The sequence below is a fragment of the Lissotriton helveticus genome, chromosome 8 (genome assembly GCF_964261635.1).
Source record: "Lissotriton helveticus chromosome 8, aLisHel1.1, whole genome shotgun sequence".
NCBI classification, from domain to species: Eukaryota; Metazoa; Chordata; class Amphibia; order Caudata; family Salamandridae; genus Lissotriton; species Lissotriton helveticus.
Window position 1 is genome coordinate 1535018800 of NC_136069.1, and position 26893 is coordinate 1535045692.

Sequence of the window (26893 nt, forward strand, 5' to 3'; positions counted from 1 at the left end):
GGCTAAGAGGAGGGTGGCAATGCATTGGAATGTAAAACAGGGGCCAAGAGTGAAAGACTGGCTAACAGATTTGACTTACTGTCAAGATACACTAGCAACTTACGGGGAGGAATTGCCGACTGGATCTCGCCCCACGGACTTCTGGATGTATCTAAAGGATTATCTGCAGGTGCAGGCATCGGCAGGAACTGATTGATGTTAATGGTGCACTTTGTGATCTTAAAGTTTGAGAGAATGTGGATGTATTGGAAACGTTGGTATACGGAGTGGAGAATGCTGTGACACAGGGACTACAATTGTAGGGTTACTTGGTTTGGTTAAGGTCCTTAAAGTTCTGAATGAGGACAAGAAAAAGTAAAATGTAAGGGTAAATATATGCTATGGGAAACAAGATGCACTGTGTGAACATTTAAACATGTCTTCTGCTAATGTGCCGCCGGTCCGGAGGATGTCGGCTAAATGGCTGTGTACACCACAAGGCAGCTCCTACTGGGACAGTGTAAGGCCGGCCCGCTGAGGTTGTAGGCATAACACCTGTAATTCTAATAGCTGTATGTGCAATAACCGACTTACACAATAAATAAAAAAAATTAAAAAAAACAAAGCGATACAAAAGGGGGTGGTGATGGATGGAGCATCTGAACCAATCAAACACTCACACCCAGTCAACAGATCTGGGTTTAATCCATCACCGTTCTTTAGCCCACTCTGCCACCCCAGTTCAGACATGGCCATATGCAAAACAGTCTGACCCTGTGCCTCATGGAAACAGTCCAGCCCGATCTGCCAAGCCATGCCTCCCTGGACTGGAAACAAGCTTCCGAGGACCGGTTTCTGGCATTACAGCCATCTTCAGCCCGGCTTGCTTGAATCCAGTGGCAAAGTGAGCAAGGGACTCACGTCTGAGCATACCCTGCCAACTTATGGCGAACAAAGCGGTACAAAAGGGGGTGGTGAAGGACGGAGCATCTGCACCAATCAAACACTCACACCCAGTCAACAGATCTGGGTTTAATCCATCACCGTTCTTTAGCCCACTCTGCCACCCCAGTTCAGATATGGCCATATGCAAATCAGTCTAACCCTGGCTTGGCAGTTCAGGCTGGACTGTTCCCATGAGGCACAGGGTTATGGATTAAACCCAGATCTGTTGAATGGGTGTGAGTGTTTGATTGGTTCAAATGCTCCGTCCATCACCACCCCCTTTTGTATCGCATTCCTGAAGAAGGCACGTAGATGAATTGCTGCCACATCTCTCTTATTGGTGCATTCTTAGATTGTATATTCTATTGTGAGCAATAATGGGATGCTGTACCATCAACCATGCGTAAACTCCGGCATACTGCCGACCGGAGTTAAGTGAAGAAATAAATAAATAAAACGAAATATAGTCCGCACTGCAACGCAAATTCGTTTTATTTATTTATGTCTTCACTTAACTCCGGTCGGCCGTATGCCGGAATTTACTACCACCCACCCTGCCCCTCCCCAACCCGCCCCACCGTTCCACAGCACTCCCTCCAGCGCCCAAAGATCAGCTCAGAAGCCTGCAGCCAGTGCTATTGCATGTCAGCGTGCAGAATACCAAGGCTGCATAGTATTCAATCTACCTCATGCCTCTTTAATCCACTTCCAGACAGTCCTTTCCTCTTTATTTATCTCACTTTTTCAGGTTCCTGCTTTCTCCTTGAATTACGGTTTACCCTTCTTTCTCTTCCTCCTTCTTTCCCCTTTGTGTGTTTTCCCTCTCTTGCTCTTGGTAAATGTCTGATTAACGAAAACAATTGTCAGTTCCCAAAAACGAGTGGCGGTGAGCCCCATCAGCAACCACCAGTGCGGATAAAGCACTGCTCTTCCGTTTCTGCCCGAACCCGAAATCCAAGGACTTGCCTTGCCTTCCCCCCCCGAAAATAGTCCTTAAATTCTGTGTGCAAAAAACACTGCAAAATGCACCAACGTTCTAAGAATTAACACCTGTACTCTTCTACTATGTTGCACAAGTTGTGATTTAATTACAAATTTACAAGAATATGTGGATTTTGTCGAACCTCTGTTTCCAATATCTGCTTCGCAACGTGAACAAATTGTGTGACCCTGAGCTAATTGCAGTCTCTCTCCTTTGCCTCCGGTCCCAATTCTGCCAACATTTTGATTATTTAGGCACGGACTGAATTTCACTATTATGCTCTCTACTTAAATAAGTGTCTTTTCTACGGGTGTATTTGTAAAGCGCATCCGAGGCATAAGGGTGCATGGGAGCGCTTTAAAAGTTGAAAACAGTGAAGAAGAAAAAAAGCAACCAGTTAGGAAATACAAGGACGCACGAATGCCAGACGAGGCGAGAGTTTAGTGGAATGTGATAGGAGAGCGAAGAGTGGTGTCCGGGAATAGCCTACCAAGGTCCAGGTGCAAAATAAGAGAAATTGCCCCTTTGAATGCTAGTGAGGTAATAAAGCACCGCAATTATCATGGTCCAATGGACCCCTCAGATCTCTGGGCCCGGTGCCACTGCACGTGTTGCATCGAAGGTAGCTCCCCCGCTGTGGGACGCATCCCTGCCCCCTGACTGGGTGACCCTTGGGTGCGTAGATCCGTCACGGGAGGTACTGCGGGACGGGCAGTTCTGCCCAGTGTCCTGCCCCTGGCTGGTTACCTGCCCGCCGCGTTCACGTTCACGGCAGGGCCCTGCTCCTGGGGCCGCCCTTGTACTACCCGCTCTGGGGCTACCTGCCCCTGTCTTGTTTCCCTTTCGCACGGAGCTGAGGGTAGAACTGCGGGGCTCTCTCTGCCTCAAGACATCAAACGCTCATTTGCCCCGTTTGAAGCCCGCATCCAGGGCGCTTTGTTATGCTAATGAGCTCTGACATCACTGCCGAGATCAAAGTCCCCGGGAGCGAATATAAGCACGTTCAGTGTGGGGGGCGGGAGGAGGAGAGGCCGGGGGCGTGGAGGAGGGCACAGCAGCCGGGACTGGCGGTGACAGGAGGGGCAGCTCTGCAAACACACAACACCGAGCGTGCAGCAGGAGCTGTGGGAGCACGGGCACACCTCCGCACTGGGCACACAGCAGCGCGGTGGGCAGAGAGGGCACCGCACCGAGGAGAAAGTACACGCTGGGCAGAGGCGAGCACTCAACCACCGAGGAGAAAGTGCACGCTGGGCAGGCACTCAACCACTGTGGAGGCAGCAACACCCTGGGCAAAGACCAACAGCCCACAGAAAGTGGAGAAAGTGCACTCTGGACAGAGAGCAGCACCACTGTGCACAAAGTGCACCCGGGACAGAGAGCTGCGCTCCACTGTGTAGAAAGTGCATCCTGGGCAGAGGCCAGCACTCCAAGCAGTGAAGAAAGTGCACCCAGGACAGAGAACTGCGCTCCACTGTGTAGCAGCAGCGCGGCGGGCAGAGAGCAGCGCTCATTCATTGCGGAGAAAGCAGCGCGTTGCGCAGAGACCCCCATTCTACTGTGGGGAAAGTAGCGCTTAAAAGAGAGCGGCGCTCCACTGTGAACACACGAGCCCTCACCCACCTTGGAGGGTTCAGCACAGACATCCAGAGCATCAGTCCGGGCAGAGAGCAATCCACCTCCACTGCGAACAGAACAGGTGTGTGGGCAGAGGCGAGCAAACCTCCACTTTGACCACAACAACCATCACCTCCACTTTGGACCGCACAGCCATCTCCCACGGAAGGCCTGCCAGCACACCTCCACTGTGGGTAGATAGCACAGGAATCTGGGCAGAGACCAGCTCACCTTCACTGGACAGGGGCCAGCCCTCATCCACTCTGCGCGCGCGCTGGGCAGAACGGCTAGACTCCGGCGGGGGCAGAGTTGCATACTGGGCAGACTTCTGGACTGACGAGCCGCGTCTTCTGTGGACAGGATAATCTAACTCCAGTCTGGGGAGACCAGGACAGGCGGCAGACCACCAGCTCTCCGCGGCGGGCAGGCCAGCCAGCATTTACTGTGCGCAGAACAGCACAGGGGGCGAGGATCACACGCTGGCTTTGGATAAACCGCCCCTCCAGCGTGCGTAAAGCGCACACCTGCACAGACTGCCACACGAGGCGCTGAAGGCGCTGCGCCACATGTAGCTGACAAGGTGCCTGTCGCATATCTGCGCGCAGATCCCCACAGCGAACGGGCCACCCCCACATTATAGTGGGAGCGCTCGGCTCGAGTCCACCCCACAGCCAGGGCGCGCAGTTATACCCAGATCGACCCACAGGCAGCTGCCTCAGCAACCGCTGCACCGAGACCTCTTCAAGGGCAGATAGGGGGAGATATCTGACGCACCAAGCAAGGCCAGACACCCGATCGCATCCAGGCGCTGTCAGACACTCAGACACAGCTGGAGAGGGCTGTCTGCGCCCAGCTGCGCGGATATCTGCTTACACCCTCGGCGGGGAGACCTGCGCCCAGAGCTGCCCCCACAGCCCCGGGAGTGATCCGCGCGCGCACCGGCGCCCCCACGCCCCGCAGCAGGTTGAGTGAGAGCGTCTGTGCGCCTTGGACCGGGCTCCCGCCCCCGCACAGACTGGATTTGTACTTTGTGAGCTGAGAAGGTGTGAGCTCTGGGGACAAGACCCGTCTCTGGAGGCAGCGGGAGGAGAAGGTAAGAGGGCCTGGGAAGAGCTGAGAGGGGTTTTATTTTTTTATTTTTTTATTTTAAAGTTTTGTATAGCGCTAGCTAGACCCGTAGGTATCAGAGCGCTTCACATACATATTGTGCAAAGCCCAAGGGCCTTACATTACCTAGGAGGCTGACAGTAAGTAAGCAAACCACGAAAAAAGAATACAGTATGAACAATAAGTAACTGTGCAGTGGAGGGGGAGGGGAAGAAAAAAAGAAAAACAGATAGATTAGCATAGTCCGTTCACCAACAATCCTTGAATGGGAGTCGAATATTGAGGTCTAGGTTAGTTGACGTTGTTCAGGAAAGTATTTGTTAAGGAGATGGAGTTTGAGGTCCCTTTTGAAACAGGAGACGGAGGACTCCGGGAGAGCGTCCCATATCCTGGGGTGGACGCTGGGGCTGCGGGGAGGGGAGATTTGGGGGGCATTGGTGGGTTCATTCCGCTTCAGAACTCTCTCCGGACCAATGCGTGTCTGGGCTCCGGAGGGAAGAGGCGCTGCGCCAGGTTCGGGGCTGAAATAGGGGGTGGGAGGAGGGAAAGACGGACTAGCGACTGAACTGCGCGAACTATTGTTTGGGCAGAAGTCCTGGAATGTACCCATTGGTATGTCACCAAAATATAGTACTTTTCTCTTTCCACGTCCGTCAAAGTTGCGAACACGGGACACGCATACCTGGGCTCACGTGAACGCTCCTAGAGGCGAAGCTTGCAGCGCCATCAGAAGTTCTCACGCGCCCTCCCCACGCCAGCGCGAGCGTGCCTGGGCATCGTTGCCAGCGTGTGGGCAGTGTGTTCCTCTGCAGGGACAAAGGCTGTGTGTGGGCTGTGCCGCTCTGAGGCAGTTTCTGCCAGGATGTACGCTGTGCCAGTGTGAGCAGCTTCTGTCAGCGCGAGGCACGCCTGTGTGTAAGCAGTGCCAGTGTGAGGCCAGGGCACGTGTGAGGGCAGTAAGAGCCGATGTGAGGGTAGAACCAATGTGCTAGACTAGGCAATTCACGGCAAGTGTGAAGCTATGGCCATTGTGTGCGCAGAAAGAAACAATCTGCCGGAAGTGGAAATTTATGGGTGCCAGGCAGTGCCACCTTGTGGGCAGTGGCCGCTGAGTCGAGAGGACACGTGTAGCAGCCCTTGTGTGCGGCAAGTGTCGGGCCTGCTCTATAGTGAGGTGAAGGCATCTGTGAGGGCTGCCCTCAGAGGGCAGTGTCACTGTGCGCACGGTGCCACTGTGCGCGCGTGGTCGGGGCCAGTGTGTGACATTGCCTGTGTGCAGGCAGAGTGGCAGGTGTCTGAGGGCCTCGCGCTCACTGTCAGGAGAGTGCCCAACAGCTCACAGTCGTAGCCCTGGAGTGGGGTTACAGCCCAGGGCACCCAAAACTGACCTGCGCTTACATGGGAAAGGTGGCACCGGGCAAAACAGCCAGAGGCGCCGCTTGGAGCCACGGAGGTGGTGTGGGGGTGAGGAGGGTGGACATCGCTGCTTTGCAGTGTGTGCGAGAGGGGATGGCACGTCTTGCTTGGCAATAGCAAAACATGCATATATCACTTTATTTCTGCCCTCACTGACCCTCTCCCGCCCACCCCTGATGGCATGGCGCCCTCCCCGTGGCAAGACGCCCATTGTGGCAAACGTGCGCTTTGCAAAATAATGTGTGACCGTAGCTCCAGGCTTTGCCCTTCTGCCTTATGAATGGTCTCTGTTATTCGGGACTTGCCGAAGAGGGTTGAGAAGGAATGGGGTCTCCACATCTGTGACCCCGGCCCCAGCGCGAGGTCTGAGCCCACAGCCTGGCATGGATCGTTTGTTCAGGGCAGTCTACGAAGAAAGCGAGCCCTCCCCCGCCGCCCTCGGCAACACAGGTGACAGGGGAGGGCATAATACTGACAAACAGCGCTTGGAAGCGGCAGAGAGAGGGCCGCGTTGGAGAGCGCTTCAGCCTTCCCTGCTGGGGGCTACAGGTTAAAACATGCAAAAATGGGATCTACAGGTGGGCAGCTCAGCGCTTGGAGTCAGTTCACACCACGGAAGTATCGCAAAGTATTACTTTCAAATACAAAGTTAACTTGCTTTATAAAGCGCAACAAACCCGCCAGGTTGTGGCAGGTTGGCGCCTAGAGTGGCACCGGCTGACAGGCTCGTCTCCGTGCGCAGGTGTAGGCTGGGCTCTCCCCAACATAGTCACGCACAGAGAGCGAGCGTTGACTTCTAGGCGGTACTTTATCTTCGGAGGCCCGGGTAGTCCGAGGCTGCACCTCCATGGAGCGGAGTCTGGCCCGTGTTCGGTGAGACGGACCGGTCAGGTGTGTTCAGGAAGTGAAGAAAGACTGATCCGAGGCACAGAGGACAGACTCGGGCAGGTACGAGAGACCGCGAGCCATGACGGGCACAAGGAGGTAAAGAGTGAGCGATGGAGGTAAAGTGTGAGGTAGAGGTACACTTGGAGCAAGAGGAGACAGGAGGGCAATGGGAAGAGAGATTCAACTTGACAAAGAACTGCAGTCTCCACAGACACGAGACGAGCCCCCTAGCCGAGAGACGCGTTGACGGGGTGCAAACGCGAGCCTGAACAGGGACAGAGGTGGCCGCTCAGGTGGCTCAGTGAGTTAGGCACTTCTTGCTGCTCAGTGAGCCTAGACTGCAACAGAAGTGGCCGTTCAGGTGGCTCAGTGAGTTAGGCACTTCTTGCTGCTCAATGGGCCTGGACTGCAACTGAAGTGGCCGTTCAGGTGGCTCAGTGAGTTAGGCAATTGCTGCACAGAGCGTTTGGAGCTAGCACTAGCAGATCATAAGTAGGTCCCCACCATGACCAACCCACACTGTCATCCTTCTAAGGTCGACGCATTGAGTTCCATTAAACTGGGAAACTCCAACGCCTGTTATATACAGGGCTTAGAAACTGGAGTTGCGGCACTAAGCGCTTAGTAAAACACATCACATGCTCATGTTATAGGCATGCCACCTATCCCCTCTTCTACTTGTATTCTTTTCTCCATCCCTTTCATTTACCCAGTCACTCACTCCTATGCCTCTGTCCCCCTGTAATTTATCCGGAAACGCTCTATCTCCCGGCAGTACCTTACCCTATCATTTCACTTTAAATATTTCCTTTTCACACTTTACCTTATTGCTCAACACACCCTTTGTCCATAGAGGTTCCTCCGAGAGCGCTTCTTTTCTTTCTAAGCCCCCTCCTCTTCCGCCTCGCCTCTTTCCTTCAGCGTCACGTTCAGAGAATGTGTGTCATGGTGCGATACCGTGGTCAACAAGTTCAGAAGTGTGTGCCACACAACTGGACTGTGACCCAGACCCTTCCTGAGATAAGGTAGCTCAGTGAGACTTGCTGTTAAGATGGGTGCTTGTATATGTGTGTGCATTCTGCAAGTTTAAGACTCTGCCATTCATCCTTCCGAAGTAGATACATTGATTAATACTAGCACCTAGCACAAACTGCAAGTTATCAGGTTTTAGGGTTGCAATATTTAACCCAGTCATGCAGGACTACATGCAGTGAATTGTCTAAACGAATGATCTTCATATTTTTTATTGTGCCCCCGCCCCACTTTGTGTAAAGTAATTTCACCGTGCCCCCTCCTCCAAATGACCAGTTATCACAGTTATTCTATAAAATATTAAATAGTGCACGCAAGATAAAGAATTGTATGGGCTTTGAGAACACACGTTCTGATAAATACAGATAACGCTGATTTGACGTGGTGCTGTACGAGGTCACACACTAGATGGAGAAGGGAAAAGCAAAGCAAGTCAAACATTTGAAGAGGGTTTTTTCCAGACTTGTGGTCCGTCATCTTTCCTAAAATGAATCCTATGATTGAAATTGAAAAATAATTTTAATCTAGTTAACCAAAAAGTGTAAGGGACTTATGAGGGCTTCAAAGGAATGTTGACAAAAATCGATGATTATTTCTGCCTTATATCTTGTCTCATCGTCCTTTGCTGGCAGGCGGTCTCACACCTATCCTGGCCTTTTAGCGAAAAACACGTTGCAAGTTGGGATTTTTAAGCACATCCTTACAATTTTATATATAAAACTGCAAGTCCCAAAATGCAATGCTCTGTTGGCGAAAACATGAGGACTGGATGAAGATGTTTCACTAGAAATGGAGCCACATTCCAGCTCAGGCAATCTAAACATTGCTTCCATGTTATCCCTTTTAAAAGTGCAGTTGAAACATGATTGCAAACATGCTACAGAGAGAGGGGGCACACTAAAAGTGTCAGAAGTGAGACCCTTTAAGACAAATACGGTTGTACGTGTATTTGGATGCCCCCACCTTGACACCTACTCCCATCATGGACATGACTGAGGAGAGCTACGGATAGCTCATTACAGAGAGCCTCACCTCATTACCACCTCTTCAGAGCGCTATGAAATGGAATAGATTCTAGTTGCTTTGGCTACACATACTTGTATTACTTTAAGAACCAGCAAGGTGCACGCACATTACTCGACTATCATATAACCTGCAGCACAGAACTAGATGGGCCAGGGAGAGGCTGCAGTTGGGGTGTAGGGTTTAGGGTGTAGAAGGATGCCTTCCTTCTGATTATCTAGTTACCCCATCAGAAACTTGGAGCCTTGTCTTGAACATTTTTAAATGTAATCTGTACAATGTTATTTTGTCATGAGTATTTGGATATGTAACATGTAAATACATGCCCTTATCTCCCTCATGTATCCTGCACCTTGTCCCCTACTACTCGATCCGTAACTGGTTGATGTTAAACCTGTTCTGTTTATTGCTATATTTTCCTGTAAAGCGCTCTGATACCCTAACGGGTCAAGTTCGCGCTCTATAAAACTCATAAATAAATGTGCTCTCGAAGTTCACCCACAGGTCGAGTCCTGCCACCCCTCACCAAACTCAATAATGCTGTTTTCAGCCTCAGAAGGATGAGAATCTGAGTAGGCCCCGTATTCGAACCTTTAACCTGCACATACAACACAGATCTCTGCCGCACTTGAATTATTGATTTAAGTTTTCCTAATGCCTTTATAAAAACACCACAAGGTGTCAGTGGGTACCCTAGCCTTGATGTTTTCTGTGCAATGAAGGTATGTGTATGTGTGTGTGTATGTATGTATGTATGTCTATTGATGTATGTATATATGTGTGTATGTGTGCATGTATGTATGTTAAGAAAGCCTAGCCAAAAGCCAGTGGGGCACTGTACAGGCTACAGATGGGGCTTATGTGTATGTATTTAACGGGTGCAGTTTTGCACCACAATTTGCAGTGCTTCACCATGTAGAAAACAACAATTGTTTTTGGGAAAGAGAAGTTTCGGCCAGCACTAATAGTGCCCTCGGAGTGAGCACCCTCCCCCACTGGTGTAGATAGTCAGTTGCCACATCTTGGATGGACTTAAAAACTGTTTTTAATAATTGACTGATCAGTGCCTTCGGTTTAAGAAGACTAGTGTAAAAAGCAGATAATTGCCCCCATTGGTCGTCGCGGTGGAGCAAGTGTGCACTGGGCCTCAATGCAAACTAGTCAACTCGAACAGTTTGGCCTCTTGCTGGGCAGTAAACCCCAGCCACACTCGGAGCGCAGGGCCTCTCATCTCCTTGGGCCTCGGTACAATGCACCCAGGTATTGCCATGACCTTGTCAGCACACAGATAAGTGCAGTAGTGTCGGGTGCTTGTGCGATTGTGTAAACCTGCCCAGGGAGGATACACCAAAGGGGTAGACATGTCTGCGCCTAGTTCTTGGACACCACAGTTTAATTTACCACGGCGCAGACTGCAGTCCAACTGGTAAAGGATGGCCAGAACCCCAGGCTTTCACTTTGCAGAGATTTATGAGACGTTTGGCGATCCACAGAAAGGAAATCTGAGGCGCGCGTTCTCACTGGAACGGATTTACTTCGGTTGTGGTACAGTGATAACGCTCCCTGCTGACACATGCGGTAGGTCACACATTCTAAGGCCGATCCTAGCCTTCCATCCTCACGAAGTCAGTAAATGGAATATCATTACACTGAGCAGTTATGCGGCTTAGAAATAGCCGAAACGAAGTATGCAGCACTATATAAATTAAAATCTTAACAGTCATTTAAAAAGTGGTTACGCCTTGTATATAATGTGACATAAATGCTGATTTTATTTTGGGATTTGTAGAATGCTTGTTCTTCCGAATGTCTGATTTTAAGCTCATGGGTGAGGCCTCTACCCAGTGCGGTTGGGGTGGCAACAGGTACCCAGAGTACAGCTGTGACCTTCGAGGGAGAGGAACGGGGGTCACCCAGTGGCTAACGAAGCTCGAAGAGGCCCCCTGCGAGGTACATGGAACGCACCCCTCCCACCCCCACCCCAGTCAGAAGCTCTCAAGCCTGGGGACCGCTGCCCGGGGGCTAATGTTACCCCCCACTGGGGTCACCGATGCTGTTGGGGCCTTCATGCGGTATGATTTAGGACCCGTGGGATGCGGACGGGAGTTCAGGAGTGAGGAGTCTTGTAAATGAAGAGGCGACCCCATTACAATTTTCCGCTTGGGGCTGGCCAGCTAATTTTCAAAGCCCGACTATTAATTGCTTATGACTTCGTGGTATCCGAGTTGTCATACTCTAGCCCAGTCTATTTCTTTTACCCCCAGTTTTATTCGGAAACTTTGGTCCTATTGGTGGGTTTGTGTTTTACCAAGACCACAACTACCAGAATGCATTTGGTTGTTAACTGAATGCCCAGGACTGGAGCATGGGGTCATTGATGACGTGAGGTCATCTGATAACCGGAGGCGACTGGTTGATGAACAGATTCAGGGGACTCTTGTGAGATTCAAATGCTCTGGGCATGAACCTCAATTCACCAAAAGGTCAAGGGTAGCAGAATTGTAATTTGACCTTTAGGTTCACTCATACACGCATGCTTACACATACACACAATCACTTACACACACTCTCTTACCTGTACGCATTCACACAACATACATCTAAAAACATTTCTTACTTCACTTTACTGCCTGGGAGGGTTATATTCTGTCTAATTGTACCACTTATTTTATTACACTAATAGTGAATAATATATTACTATTCACTATTAGTGTAGTAAAGAAAAACTGACAAAAAGCAAGGAGATTTCAGTACCAACCCATGTCCAAAGGGGGTCAAGCTAACCTTGTGCTCCTCACACAGATTTTACCACCGCTGAGGTCTGGGGCCAAAAATGCAGGGGCAGGGGTCACAAGGGGCAAGCCAGGTGTCACAGCTGCGACCCCCTAAATGATGTCCATGGCTCTGGGGATGGGCGCAATGCCTTCAGTCTGATGCCCTGGTTCTCGGGGAGCCAGGGTAGTTCCTCATGGCAGAGAGAATGATCTTGGCGCTTTAAGCGGAAAACAGGGAGTGTGGTGTGGTGATTGCAGGTGGGGCCCACCTGCACTCTTTTATGGGACTGGAACTTATTTTTGCTCATCAAACTTACACCCAAGGCTAGAGAGAGAAAAACAGAAAAGGGTGAAAAGAAGAAGGAAGAGAAATATGGAAAAACAGTGACAAAGAAAGCAGGGATGAATACAAAACATGAATGAGCGAGATAAAGAGGGTGAGTGTCTGCCATGGATGAAAGAGGCCAAGGCAGAATCAAGACCTCGCAGTCTTCGAATTCGTATTCAACATTTGATATATGCTTCTGGGCCCCGGCATTTATTGTTTTACAAATTAAGCACCGATGAGGTAGACATGACCCCTCTACTGCCATCTCCCATTGTATGTTGATTCTCAGATCGATATAGATTGCCCCAACTTTAATATCAACAGTTCATGTGAAGATGTGCTTAAAAGAATGGAATGCTACCCAGTGCTTAATTTGTAACAAATACGTGCCAGGGTCCTCATCAGGAGGCCACTGCAGCTTGCACCACCCATGGCCCCTGCCAGTGCTGCCAATAACAGGATCAACACAACTACTAACCCTCACACTCCTACACGTGTGACATTTCAGACTATTCTGGCCCCCTAAAGCAATAACAATGGCTTGGGGGGAGGGGTAGTAGCCATTTTGATGTATAATGCCTTAATTAACAACTCTTGTGGTGCTCATCTCTAAATTAGATGAACGGCGCCACCATGTGGCAGACTGTCATAAGTGCTGGTGTTGACAATTAATTGCTGTGCTGAGCCCTGTAAACCACTGGCTCAAATTAAGCACTCATGCTCCCTAAAGCAAAGTAGCTCAAAGGCTTGAGCACATTTTGCAGAGATCTGAGTCTTTTAACATAGTGGTGATTTCTCTGGTACAATATTACACACAAAGGAACGTCTATGTACAAGAGGTTGCAGGAGTGTTTGTGTAGGAAGTGGGAGTAACACCAGTAAAACACATTACAATCACTTCAGTGCCCATCAATTTCATTCACACATATCTACTTCCTAGTTTAGGTTTTTCTGTATAGTAATGTGCATGTTAAAAAGACAACTCAGCCTGACATCCTTTTTAGTTTGGTGGAATGAGCACCGTTGTGCTGGTTAATCATAACAGATGTTAGCTTTTCTTGGGGTGTGCTTATTTAATGATCACTTTGAATGCCTAGGGTCACAGTTTTAAATATAAATGCACACATCAGGTGATTTTTCAGTAGCTCAGAGTTCTTGATAAAACTTTTAGATTTTATTGCATTTTTCAAAGTTTGGGACAGTGATTATATTTTCAACCAAGTTAATTAATTTGGAAATCCGGGGTCTGATGTGCAAAATGGGATTCCCAAGAAGTGGTTTCAAATTGTGCAATTACTTTTTGCAAATGTTAAGAATTTAGTGGCCCAACCTATGTACTAGGAGGTCAGTTCACAAAATTCTGAATTGTAGTATGGCGCAATCTAACCTATCTCATCAATGTTCACATGGTAGTTTGCAAATTGCAAATCACTTTGATTGGATACCCGTCACAGGGATGGTGGCCTGTTGGGATCAGTAGACCACGATGTTAGTGATTGCACTTAAATAAGGTAATGTTTTTCATTTTAATGCATCCCCTTTCCCTTAAAAGTTATGGATCTTCTTTAAAAAAAAGTCTATTTTTTAAGGTTAAAAGTTGGCAATGGTCTTCTGGACCACTGTTTACTCCCCAACAAACTTTTGTTTATTTACACTCACATAGGGGAAGGAGTGCATAGAGCTCTCCTTACCTCCTGACCACATTTTACCACCCCAACTTGGGAGTCTGTAACGCGTCAATGTTTTGTGTACGGATTTCAGTTGCAAAACATTGATACATGGGTTACCATTTCTCACTTTATAAGGGCCGCCTTAAACACGCCCCTTTCAAATAATAATTCATTATGCCTTCCTAAACCCATTTTGAAATTCGGTAAAATGTTAATGACTCACAAAAATGGTTTAGTGCATTAATACAACTATTTTGCTGTTGCAAATCCATTGTTTTAACTAATCACGGGCTTTGTGCCTGTAAAGTAGGTTTTCACACGAGGCCAAGATTTCCTAACTCGAGTTAATAATACACAACGCCATTACTATAACTGTGTTTCTTGGGCTCTACTTTTAGCCTGTCTTTTAGAAAAAATATGATGACCACCAGGTGGGGGCTATTTCAGTCACTCACTGACTTTCGAATCCTCAAATCCCCAGACTGACTCAATGATCTTTTAGCTTGTTCTTGGCCTTGATATTTTCCCAGAATTGACATAGTTTCCAGCAAAACTATTTTTCACAGTTTTTCTTTCCTTTTTTTGGCCTAGTCTATAAAATATCTTTAAGCTATTCTAATCTTTTTAGGGTGTATTTTATTCTTCTCCTTTTATATAATAACACTTTTTGATTATTATATTTTACATAGATTTCTGATAGAAAGACCATCTGAGTGGCTGAAAATGCTAATAAACTTACTGGATAATCTATACAAATGGGACCAGGGTTCCCCCCCTCACTGAAGGCACACATCTGTGCAATGTCACTTACTGATGTGTCTGAGCCTGGCCACACATCTGTGTGTATACAATTATTACCCCAAAGGGTTGCAATCTTTGGTGATGGGTGTATCAAAGGGCGCTTTAGGAATCAGGAAAGCGCCTGTAAAGTGCAATTTCGTTTAACAGAAGGAGATTTAGGCCAGACACAGCTCGCCTTCTTCCAGTGCTGCCCACGCTGTACTATTATAGGAAAGTGGGAGGGTTTATTTAGGAGCCGCAGGCAGTGCAAACATCCAGAGTTTTCTGATGTTCGGCTGGTGTCTAAGTGCTTTCCATACGAGGCAGATAAAGGAGACGATACACAGGAAGACAGAGACATTTGCCAAAGATCACACTGAGTGTTAAACTAGAGTAGCTGAGATAAGAAGAGCCCTTCTTTCGCGGTTCTACACTCAGAATGTAACCAGAAACCCACAACTCGCCCTTTAATGCGACTAAAAGCTAATGTTTGGCTAACACTCGAAAAGTTAATCGCTAAACAGCTAATCACTAAAACTACAGCCTTGCAGCTCCCTTTAAATACACACTGCATGCCGGAACATATTTTAAATTCTGGACACACTTCCTCCACGCGTACCACGTTTCATCCAGTACTTACTGACCACTTTATTTTGCACGTTATCTAATTTGCGAGTACCAATTCTGTCAGTTTATTTAACTCCACCGAAGGGAAGTAGGATTTCTACTTTGCCCTTGGGGCAATACATTCACAAGGCAATCTCACAGAAATGGCATGGCTACTCTTGAATTATGTACTTCTTCGATAGCATTCCTAAATTAATAATACTTTGAATAATTAAAATCATATATACATGGCAAGCTATGTTCGAATAATGGCTTGTGAAATAAGGATCGCGTGCCGTGTCTTGCCTGTTCTTTCATTTGTGGAGCAGGCAGTTGGACAAAAAAGATATATATATATACTAGCAGCCCGTCCGACCTTGTCCGGGAGCAATCAGGCTTCCCCGACCCCCGCCTGCCCCGACATTGTCCAGCAGCCCGGGACCCCGCCCGCCCCGACATTGTCCAGCAGCCCGGGCCCCCGCCCACCCCGTCCCCCGCCTGCCCCGACCCCCGCCTGCCCCGGCATTGTCCGTGGGTTCCCCGGAGCCTTACCTCAGCTGCCGCTCCTCCCCCGCGCTCCTCAGTTTACCGCTCCGCCGCTCCTCGCCGCTCGTCACTGCTCCTCCCGACTGTCCGCCGGTCCTCACCGCCTGTCTGCCGCTCATCACCGCTCCTCCCCCGCGCCATGTCCGCCGCTCCTGGACGCCGCTCCTCCCCGCGCTACTGACGTCAGCACGCAGGTCGCGGCCGGCGCTACTTCGAAGGGACTACTTTTTTTTTTAAGGTAAATTTTTTAAATAACGCATATTTTTATAGTTTATATAGCCTATGTCCATCTGCACACCCTGACGATTACAATGATGTATCGGGTGTGCCGATTGGCGCTGTGGTTCCCGAGTTTACACGCCTCAAAGGTCCAAAGTTCTTGCTTTATAATAGTAGTATAGATTGCCACTGAAGACTGTAAGGCTGACCAAAAATATCCAAGTAGTGTCCTGCAGGTGGGGATCTCTCTGCCACACACACCTCCACAATAACGACTCTAAGGTTACCAGTTGATACCATGTCATCAAGGATCCTGTGCTCCACTACTGGGTTTTCATTTAACAACCCAATGCATGCCTGGGGTTCATGGTCCTGATTCACTTCACTTGCTCCAATTAGACTAGCACACAAAGGGGCATATTTACAAACCCCTTCCGCTGCGTCATTTTTTATTTTTGACGCACCGGGGACGCAGTTGGTGCTCCATATCTACAAGGCCACATGAAGCCACCTTGCATTGCTTTTCATGGCCTTGTAAATATGGCCCCTTTTCAGGCAACACTTTGTAGAATTGGCATCTCTGCTTTGTTGCTTTCTTGTGTATTGATCTCACAGATATGCATCAACCTTGGGGCTGGACTCCCTTGAAGGGTTGGGGCCCCCATGCACTGATGAGGCTGCGTAACGCCCTAGCACTTTTCCCACCCATCACTGCAACTGCCATAAGTCCAGTCATGATGTTGTGTGATCGCGATGAAGAACCTCACCCTGTGCTAGGAAGGTGGAGGATGCTAATCGGCACTTGAAAGATGCCACATGTGGACTCCGGTCTCCAGAGTCACATGTCCTATCACTGGTCTCACCTACTGACTTCACTGCTGCAAGAATGGCCTGGGATAATCCCAGCTCCTCCCTTCGCTGAGTATTTGGATGCTTCTCACTTTTACAGAAATTAGCCCATTGGAAAAGTATCCCACAGCCTCCTATCGAGAAACAATAGAAATTAAAGACCAAGACGTGGATGTTGGTGCAGTAAGCACCAACATCTGAATGTTATTCTGGTGAAAACTCGTAATTGGGTGTTAATGATCACATCTAATAAATTCTGACCTAGCGGAGTCAGGTTTTTGGCACAATGAATATTGCACCAATTAAAGGCCCATTTGTAATGTGGACCTAAATATGTCTTCGTCGTTTGTGGGTGGTCACCTAGGCAAACATAATCTGTACTGTCTTTGGAAATTTAGTTTTGCTCTTCTGAACACTACACACAACATTGTTCCCATACCAAAAATGGATTAAATCAAGTTCCAAGAGACCCGGCTTAAGGATCCTGTCACCTCATTGGGTACTAGTGTTTTTTTCTGTCAGTTACAACAAGTGCTGTTAGTTGTCCTTCAGTTGCCTTCAGCTGGCCTACTGACAATGGGGTTAAAAGAATTTGGATAATATATCAACCTCGAGTGACTAGTAGTAACAATACTCTAGCCACTGAACTTAGGTTCTCAAATAGGATGTATCTCCTGTTAATAAATAATGCAACCATAGTGAAAAAACAAATACCCATACCTGGGATGGATCTCCGATTTTTTTGTAATCTGATTTTGCCTTAATGTATGCGGAGGGCAAACCCAGAGTGGGCATAACACTTTCAGGCGACTTTACAACCAAATTCGACTTTGCTCTAGGCAGCTTGATGTCTATAAATGAGGATGCTTCTGTCTGAGATATTCCCATCTTGCTGGGAGAGATAGAAGATAAGACACAAGAGGGAGGTTTCTTCAGGACATCCTTGGCACCTACAAAATATTTAGCTTAGCTGGCAATTTTCACAGTAATCAGCTTCCCCTTTCTACTAGTATTACCGAGTTTATTATGGCCTCAGGGACATTTCGTAAGTAAATCACACCCTTTGAGATCATAAAGAGTCATTAAAGTGAAATGTTGTCTCTTTGTCAAGCCTAGATGCAGCCTCCCCTGGTTATTCTGGGTGTGGATTGAAACGCCTTCCAGTCAACATACAGCCAGAAGTGCCTGAGGCAGGGTCGTTTCAGCACTTTACTGTGTAGACTTTGATGTACACACTATAATTGAGATTGAAAAGATCAAGAGTGTGATCGTACAATTGTTGATGGTTCAAACCGGACCAGTGATTAATAAGATGAAAGTTCATGGTTCTATGCGTGCTGCAGGGAAGCCAGTAGGAAATTGTGGAAGGCCATCAAAGCTTGACGTAGCGATGACGAGGATGTAAGGATGAAACAAGCCACTTTAAGGCAGGTCATGCAGCTTGCAAAGCAAGATTTTATCGCAGATGCATTTACATATCTTATCTGTAAAGAAAGGGACTGTATAGTGGAAAATTCATAAGTAAGTTTGGCCTAAAATCAAAGGATTTAAAGTAGAAGATTGTGTTACTTAGGCCTAGAAAAGTGACAAAAGTGCAAGAAGGTAAATTGTACTGTAGTTGATAAGATTGACTCTTTCTCTTACCTTAGTTTCCTTAAAGGAAAACAGGATGCATATAAAAAGAAAAAAGAAAACTTTGCATTTTCATTTTTCATTTTTTTAGAGTAGGCAGTGATATATGGGGCCCTTGCCTGCTCTTAAATATCTTTTTATTGACATTCTCGAAGGGGAATGGGCCCATTGGAAACCCCTTCCCCTTTGCGAATGGGTTACTACCAGTTTTAAACTGGAGGTAAAGTATTACTGTTTTGCGACCGGAATTCAGTTGCAAAACAGTTAATACATACCATACCGATTCGGTATTTGAAAGGGACGTGCTATACATACCCCTTCCAAAATACCAAATCACAAATGCGAAATGTGATTCAGTATCAAGTTATGAAATCGCATTTTTGCCTTTTGTACATTTTAAAAAGCAATTTTGTGGTTGCTGCAAATCGGGCTGTTTGCAACAGGAAAAATGCTTTATACATCTGGCCCTTGGACCTACTAACCTGGCTAAGATAAACAGTGGAATATCTGGAGGGATAACTCGTTTTGCTATGGTCAGTGGGGGCAAGATCCCACTGTGCTGAGATCTGTCGGCTTTTCAAAGGGGTTAGAAAGTACAACATAAATACCGATGCAATACAATAGAATCCTACTCAAAATGCTGCTGTTGCAGCGACATTTGTGGCAGGGGCGTGTGGCTGCGCCAGAACTCAACCATTGCAAAGGGAAGAAAGTAGATTTCTTAATAGAATATTTGCCCCCACCTGCCTCAACGCTTGTTACCCATCAATAGGCTGGATTAACATTGTTCGTGAACAGGATTCATTATCCACCTAATGTGTGTGCAGTAAAATGTACATTCCAACCTCATAGTTTGACCTCGAGGCATGCTCCTTATATTGAAAATTCCTTATTATTCCTTGGTTAGGATATCTACAGTTTATCATCAGCCAGAGATGATTCTTTCCTAGCATTAGCAAAAAATGTAAAGCTGCATTTGTTTAGCTAAGAAAAAAAACAGTAATGAAGGCTCACGTTACTGTTGAAATCTGCACTACTTTTAAGCAATAAGAGAGCTGCTTTTAAAACATACAACTGCTAAGTTATTTTAAGAGCTGGTTGCACAGTGAGGGAGGGATGATCTGAACAAGTGAAGTATATATAACTCTTCCTGCATGATAAGTTTTAGAAGTAAGGATATTTGGGAAAGAGGATTATATTCATTTCCTTAATTAGGTGCTGTTTTATTAGCCTAGATAATGTACATTGTTTTATATTGTATAATTAAATTGATTACATTAAATATATGATGTGCTGGGCGGTAATTAACGTGCAATGAATGTGTTGATAAGGTGAATTGACCAAACTGAACTAGTTCCCTGACTGACTGTCATTTGGTACAGAAGTTATTGATGGATGATTTAACAACATGGTTCCCACATTAATAAATGCCAAATGAAACATTTGTCCCCACCTCATAATGTGACCCCTTTTTGTTAAACTGTAGGAATTTTTTGGATCATAAATAATTCCCAAGCATTAGGGGCAAATTCGTGCACATTCGGTGAAATAAAGATAGAAACATCATTAGACATTTTAGAAAAGCTTTTATTAATGTGAGCTCAATTTAAATATGACTTCAGAGGAGCTATCCTTCCACTATACTATGTGTGGTTCTGTGCACGTGCATTGTTCAAAAAATCTGTGCACGTTTCAAAACGTTTAGATAAGGCTAAGATTTAAGTAGTTGATGAATTTTAACAGGAAAAACATACTTGAACAATCTTTTAACAGGAAAAACATACTTGAACAATCTGCAGCCTCATTCATGCACTAGACCAACAGAGGGCAGATATTGTTACTACACAGAAGTGGCATTTCCCAGGGGTAATTTGTGTGCTTAATTCCAAGATTTCTCACTGAAATGGGGAATAACATGAAATTGAATTTCGGACCATTTTACCGATACAATTATTCCAAATCCTATGTTATTTTGTTTATGGAAATTTCTCCAAGTACTACCTGGACCGAACCGAACTGTAGATGCCAGTCTAAGATGCAACTGCAATTTACCTGAAATCTCTGATTTCAAATTGTCTGTAAGCACCATTTGCATCTCTTTTGAAAGTCACAGCAGTACTCACCATGAGATTGTGTAGTGACCAAAACTTATATTCACCGGCTAAGATCATCCTTAACTCTCACCCCTGTCACATTCTGGCCATCCCCTCATCATCCCAGAAGATCAGATACCACAAATGGCTTTATCTATAACAGGCGTCTCCAACAAGTAGCTTGTGAGCTACCAGTAGCTCTCAGGTGCCTGTGAGAAGCTCTCCTAGGTGCAGCTCAGCCTATTATTATAGAAGCTTTTGCTTGGTTGAATTATTATATGTGTACCAATAGTACAAAAGCATTTATTCGAGACAAAAATGTGTGTATTTTCAGTACTCATAAGCTGATGTTTGGAGAAAATTGTATAATTTTCAAAATGTATTTAAAGCTGATATTTGAGTTGGAGAGATGTATTACTCATATTATTACCTTGGTGCCAGGGGTATTGCAGCTATGGCTTTTATGCATTACCCATAAAGATGCATTCCAAATTTATTTATTTTTTACTTTACTGATGGCAACCCTGCTTAATGTACTGGCAATCTTAGAAGGGATGGTCACCATTACATCACTAATCTTAGTAGCTCAGGATGACTTTCATTGAACAGAAGTAGATCTTACTACAGAAAAGGTTGGAGACCCCTGATCTATAACATAACCTGTCAGATATCACATTAGGAATGACGTCATCAATAACATTACTGATATTGCTCCAAATTGCAAAGATCATACGAGGGCACATTTATAGTGTATTAGAACATTGAAGGCTATGGAGTGCTCCGGCTGTTCACTCTTTCGCTGGCCAGCCAGAGCCTTTTGATTCACGCCGCAGCTGATGTGACTCATCTACATTGCTGCTCTAAGAATCTGACTCATGCTCTTACAATCCAACATTGATGCAGTTCTTCATCTTTGACAAGAATCCAACCCCTGGTGGATCGATCATATCAGTCCTTTGCTTGTTATCCTCACTGACTGTCCCCCTTATCCTGAAGAAGACCTGCTGTGACTCCTCTTGAATCATGCACCTTCTGGGTCGAAATATCGACATGCCTATACAATCCATTTCCTACTCTCTCTCCACTCCACGTGAAAAGCAGAACTCTGTATGAATTGGAGAATCAAGTGTATAGGGATTGATGTTTACTGAATGAACATTTTAGATACGTTTTGTACAGCTCTGTATGTATTTTATTCATCTAAAGCACTTTGTCACTTCTAGATCACCTTATCACAGATTAGTTTGTTTTGCGTCATTTTCCAACAATGTTTTGCTTTCTGTGGCAGCCTAACTAAGTTACAACCAGAGCACATTGTAAAAAGAAAAATGAATTAAGTTGCTAATACAATTCCTCTTGATTACATCATTCTAGGTGTGTTCTTCCTTTATGTAGAAATGTTTATGATAAAGTTAAAGTAATTATTCCACTCCAGACAGACCCTACTTTACGTTAGATTTCAGATCCCCAGGTTCTGAGGGTCACCTGGTAACTCCATTATACTTGATGTATGGAGTGCTCTGGGCTTCTAATGCCTGGTAGAAGCCTGGAGCATCAACATTACAATGTATGTTCACAGCAACAGCTGTGAACAAAGGCCTCACGGAGCCCGAGGGGATTTCAACCCCTATGGGCACCGTGAGGCCTTTGTTTGACAAATTAGGACATTTCGCCCTCAAGGGGGCAAAATGATCTAATAGCCTTAGAGCCCTCCGTAGCGGGCTCTACTGGCAATTAAAGGCCCGGTCCCTTGTTGGAGCGGATCGGTCCTTAACCGCACGCGCGCTAGCGGTTTTCCCGCTGCGCGCTGCGATTTTAAAAAACCCGCGTTACGTGACGAGCTCAGCTCGTCATCAGCGTAGCACAGGTTACGCCCATGACGAGCTGAGCTCGTCATGAGCGCCGAAGGGGTTAAACGAATGGTTGAGCCCACTACGGCAGGCTCTAACGCTATAGTATATTACTTTTACAGGCTGTGGTACAGAATTATATATGTAAGTGTGAATAATTGGGATAGTTTTCACCAAAGAGTTCTGCGTTACTTCTGATTCATTTAAAATAGGTAATGAGAGCAAAGTTAGACTTGCCACAAGGTGAAAAATATTTCCTTTAGAGTAGTGGAAAGCATGCTTTGATTATTTCTGCTGCGATGTAATTGCAGTGAATAACCACATTTTGAAGACCCTGTTTATGATTGTGGGTGGGGATGGGACCCATACAAAATAAACAGAATTGTTGACGGGTAACAATGGTTTATGGTGTAAAGCTCGAGTTGTCTTTGATGTCACTCAAAACCTTGAAGTGAAAAACTTCCCTGTAATTCACTTTTTACCCATCTATTAGTTGATATTATGTATGACGCCAAAAATAATTTGTCCCTGTTATGTATGGGGGAGCCATACATAACATGGTCTCTCATCCATGACCCAAGTTTGAGAAAAAATAGATTACTTGCATTCCTTATCCAACTGCCATCACCTTCCCAGCCTTACTTACAGCTCCTAGAGCAGTGCTTTCTGCTTTCCTTCAAAGCTGACAGCAGCAATGTGCTGACAGGCTGTCAGCCTGGCCTGGAAGAGCTTTATGACGATGCAACAGTGGGAAACAATGTTTTGTTATCAACTGTTTTCATGTCATAGCAGTATTTAGAATCTGGTGTAAAGGATAGAGTGGAGCCATGCATAACCCTAGTTTTTCAAACTTCAGTTTAAAAAAAGGAACAATTAAATAAAGGGATGACTCCTAGAAGACACCTAGAAGGTTCATGGTAGCAGCCCTTGGGATGCCACTGACGTCGGCATGAAGCTGAATTTGTCCTGTTCATTGAGTAAATTCAGGACTATCTCTTTGCCTGAAGCACAATCAGCTCCACTGCACTGTCATTCAGGCCCTTTCCCCCTGAATCTGGTTCCTCCACCCCTAGTTAAACCCCTATTTAGACTTTTGCCACCTCTATTGCTACAGTTTTAACTGAGCTTTTCAGCTGTTCTCTGGATGCAGCATCTGTTCCAACTTGCTGGAAAAGGGCGAAACTGGTTCCTCTAGCTGTTTTGTCTAACTATCGGCCAATGTCACTGCTACATAGTATCTAATTACTTGGAGGCCAATAGGCTTCTCCACAGCATCCAGTCAGGGTTTTGGCCACAGAATAGTATCATATCTGCTCTACTTGAAGAGAGGGAAAATGTGCACTGGATGACGGGAAAGCACTCTCCTTATTCTGCTAGACTGTTCTGTGGCCTTTGACACCATGTCACATCCAATACCCTGTAGAGGTTGGCTGAAATAGGCACAGGCGGTTCAGTGTAGTTGGTTTAAATCCTCCCTTGAAGGCAGAGTGCAAGAGATCTTGATGGCCACGTCTCAGAAAAGGCTTGCCTTGGGAGTGCCACAGGGCTCTTCATTGAGTCCAACCCTGTTCAACATGTACATTACCCCTTTAACTAACTTGATTGAATCTCATGTTGTGGCAACTATAGCGTATGCAGATGATGCTCAACTACATCTCATTTTTGATCATTCTGCTTCCTACCAAATCTTTCATCGTCTGCTGAAGGATATCTTGACTTGCATACATAAGATCTACCTTCAATGCAATGCGTACACAACTGAAATTCTCTTGTTTGGGAAGGCTAGTAGCCTTTCGACCAACTTTAGCTAACCTGGAACATTCCACCTCTTCTCCATCTCCACCCACAACTACAGTAGCAAAACTCTGCCTCTGATAGGGTTAATAGAGCCAAGCTCTGAGCTGCGCAGGGGTCCATGGGGATTGAGCCTGCATTAATCACTTTCCTCCATGATCTTCACTAGGGACTTATGGCATCCAGGGGGTTTGTGACAAACAGAGAATTTATCGAGCCTATCAGTCTGAAGCGGGGTTCTGCCAGGAGTGTATACTGGCCCCCTTTCTCTTCATCCCTTGTATTAATGTGTTGGAGACAGATCTTTCTACTTTGAGGTTGGATGTACTGAGAGTGGGAGGTCGCCCACTGCCAGCGCTTTTATATGCGGATGATGCCGTCCTAATAGCGCAAACAGCTATGGGATTGCAGCATCTTTTAGATCGGTTAGTCTCCTTCATAAATGCTCTCGACCTGTGAACTAATTATAGTAAGTCCCATGTTATGGTGATCGGCCGTAGAAAATCTAGTACAAGAAAATTTGTGACCAAAGGTAACGTTATTAGTAAGATTGAGCACTTTTCTTATCTGAGTATATTATTGGACTCACATCTCTCCTGGTCACCCTTACTGCAAAAAAATGTAATGTTGCTCAAAAGGGCAACTAATAGCATCAGCTCATTTTCTAGACGTTTAGGCCAAACACATATCTAGTCTTCCCCCATAGTTTATATGGTCAAATGTATCTCTGTGGCTTGTTTGGATGCGAGATTTGGGGGCACGCTCTGCTAGCCCCTTTGCAGGTAGTCGAGAATACATTTTTAAGAGGTCTCTTAAAACTTCCCCGAGGAACCCCTAGTGAAATTGTCCATGAGGACCTGGGTTTGGGGTGCATTGCTGATTTGATTGGGTTACTCTACCTACACTTATGCGTATCAATCTGGTTCAAGGAGGATCTAAAACTGAAAATCTCACACCTTCCATTGCTGGCCAAGATATTGGAAAAATCAATGAGTGATGAGACCCTGGCCTTTCTAGATTCCAGAACAAGAGAGGAGGGACTGGGGCTTTTTAAAGGTCCAGCACACAGGCTCATACAGTGGTGAAAACACAGAGTGTGCTGTTCCTGGGTGGGAAGCTAGGTCTGATTGGGGGAGGAGACTGCTTCTTTTAGGAGCAAGGGCCTTCACACACCCAGAGAGGTGTCATGCTTCATCATCGGGCAAATCCTCATTGGGCTGCCGCTGCAATGCCCAACGGGCCCCTCGAGAGGGCTCTTTGCCGGAGATCTTCTCATTTTAGCTGATGAATGTTGCATTGTTGGGTGGTGAAGTGTGAATAGAATGGGTGAAACAATGTTGTGATTAAATTGACTAAAGGGATCCGGACAGGAAGTAAAGTTTTAGTTCTAGGGTATCTTTGTCAAGGATAAAAACATGATGTGAGGGTAGAATAGATGTAATGATCTATTTAGCTACAAAGGTAATGGGTAGAGAGGTCAACATGTTTCATGCCTATTACAGTCCATAGTGGATCATGGCATTTCACCAGGACAACCTAATTCAACTCTTCACAGGGATGGGGGAAGATGGAAGATATGTGAACCATGCCCTGTGAATAATAAGCAAAAAGGGAGGCAATAAAGTATATGTCCTGTATACTATACATGGACGTGAAGAACGTTTCTTGTGGGTAGACCCAAGCAAAAAGTCAGGGGAGGCCCAGTCGGACCAGGCAAGCGGGACGCTGAATGGTGGAATTACACTATGCAGCGGAGCTCAGTGCGGTAATCGTACTACCCATGGCCCTTGCCAGAGCCATTGCCCTCCCACCCAGGAACAGCACACTCTTGTGTTTTCACCATTCTAGAATCCAATCATCACCTGGACTCCTCTCAATATGGTTTTAGGTCAACCCATTGTACGGAGTCAGCCTTAGTGGCTGGTGGTTGACAAGGGAGGGGAATCGGCGTTGATTCTTTTAGATCTATCTGCCACTTTCGATATGGTCAACAATTCACTTCTCATTAGCAAGCTTTAGACAATTGGCTAGAAAGATGTACCACTTGCTCTTTTTTACGTGATAGAGAGCAAGTTGTCGCTTTTGGTGACTTTGTTTCTGATCCTTTCTCGCTTCCATGTGAAGTGCCTCCGGGCTCCACACGTAAGCCAAACACTTTTTAACGTTAATGCACCCCTTTGGCCTATCTAATCCGTAGCTACGGTTGTAGTTATTTCATACACGGATGACACACAAATTGTGGTGTGAATAACTTCTAAACAGGAGGAAGTGGCCAAATATAGTGTGGAGTATATGGTGCATATAGTGAATTGAATGGAGAAAAATTCTCTGAAATTGAACTCTGACAAAACTGAGGTTCAACTCTTTGGGAATAACACCACCTTCTGGGACGCTACCTCGTGGCCGTTAAACCTAGGCCCGCTCCCTCCCCAGTGCAAAAGGCAAGATACCAGGGCATTATTTTTGACAGAAAATTATGCTTTTCAGATCAGAATAATCAGACCACCTCATCTTGCTTTTTCTACTCACTTTCTACTTTAAACAAGCATTTGCAATGCAATAGGTCTCGCATTAGGAAAGTTTGAGCTATTGGTATTGTAAATGACACATTTTTTATTTATGTGTTGGTTTTGAAAATAGCGAAATTAATAGCTTTGTCATTTATAATGCCAATACTTTTAACTTTTGCAAATGTGACACCTATAGCATTTGTAATGCAACATGTTTTGTATTTACGTGAATTAGATGTATTGATATTACAAA

At 46.0% G+C, this 26893-nt stretch overlaps 1 protein-coding gene across 1 annotated transcript in view; it reads left to right on the forward strand.

The window, feature by feature from the left end:
- The first annotated feature begins 2632 nt into the window (after window positions 1–2632).
- Window positions 2633–26893, forward strand: part of WNT11 (Wnt family member 11) — a 222481-nt gene continuing 198220 nt past the window's right edge. Inside the window, exons 1-2 of the mRNA XM_078658529.1 lie at window positions 2633–3576; window positions 3620–4616. The gene's annotated coding sequence lies outside the window, so the exon portion shown is untranslated. The remainder of the gene's footprint in view (window positions 3577–3619; window positions 4617–26893) is intronic.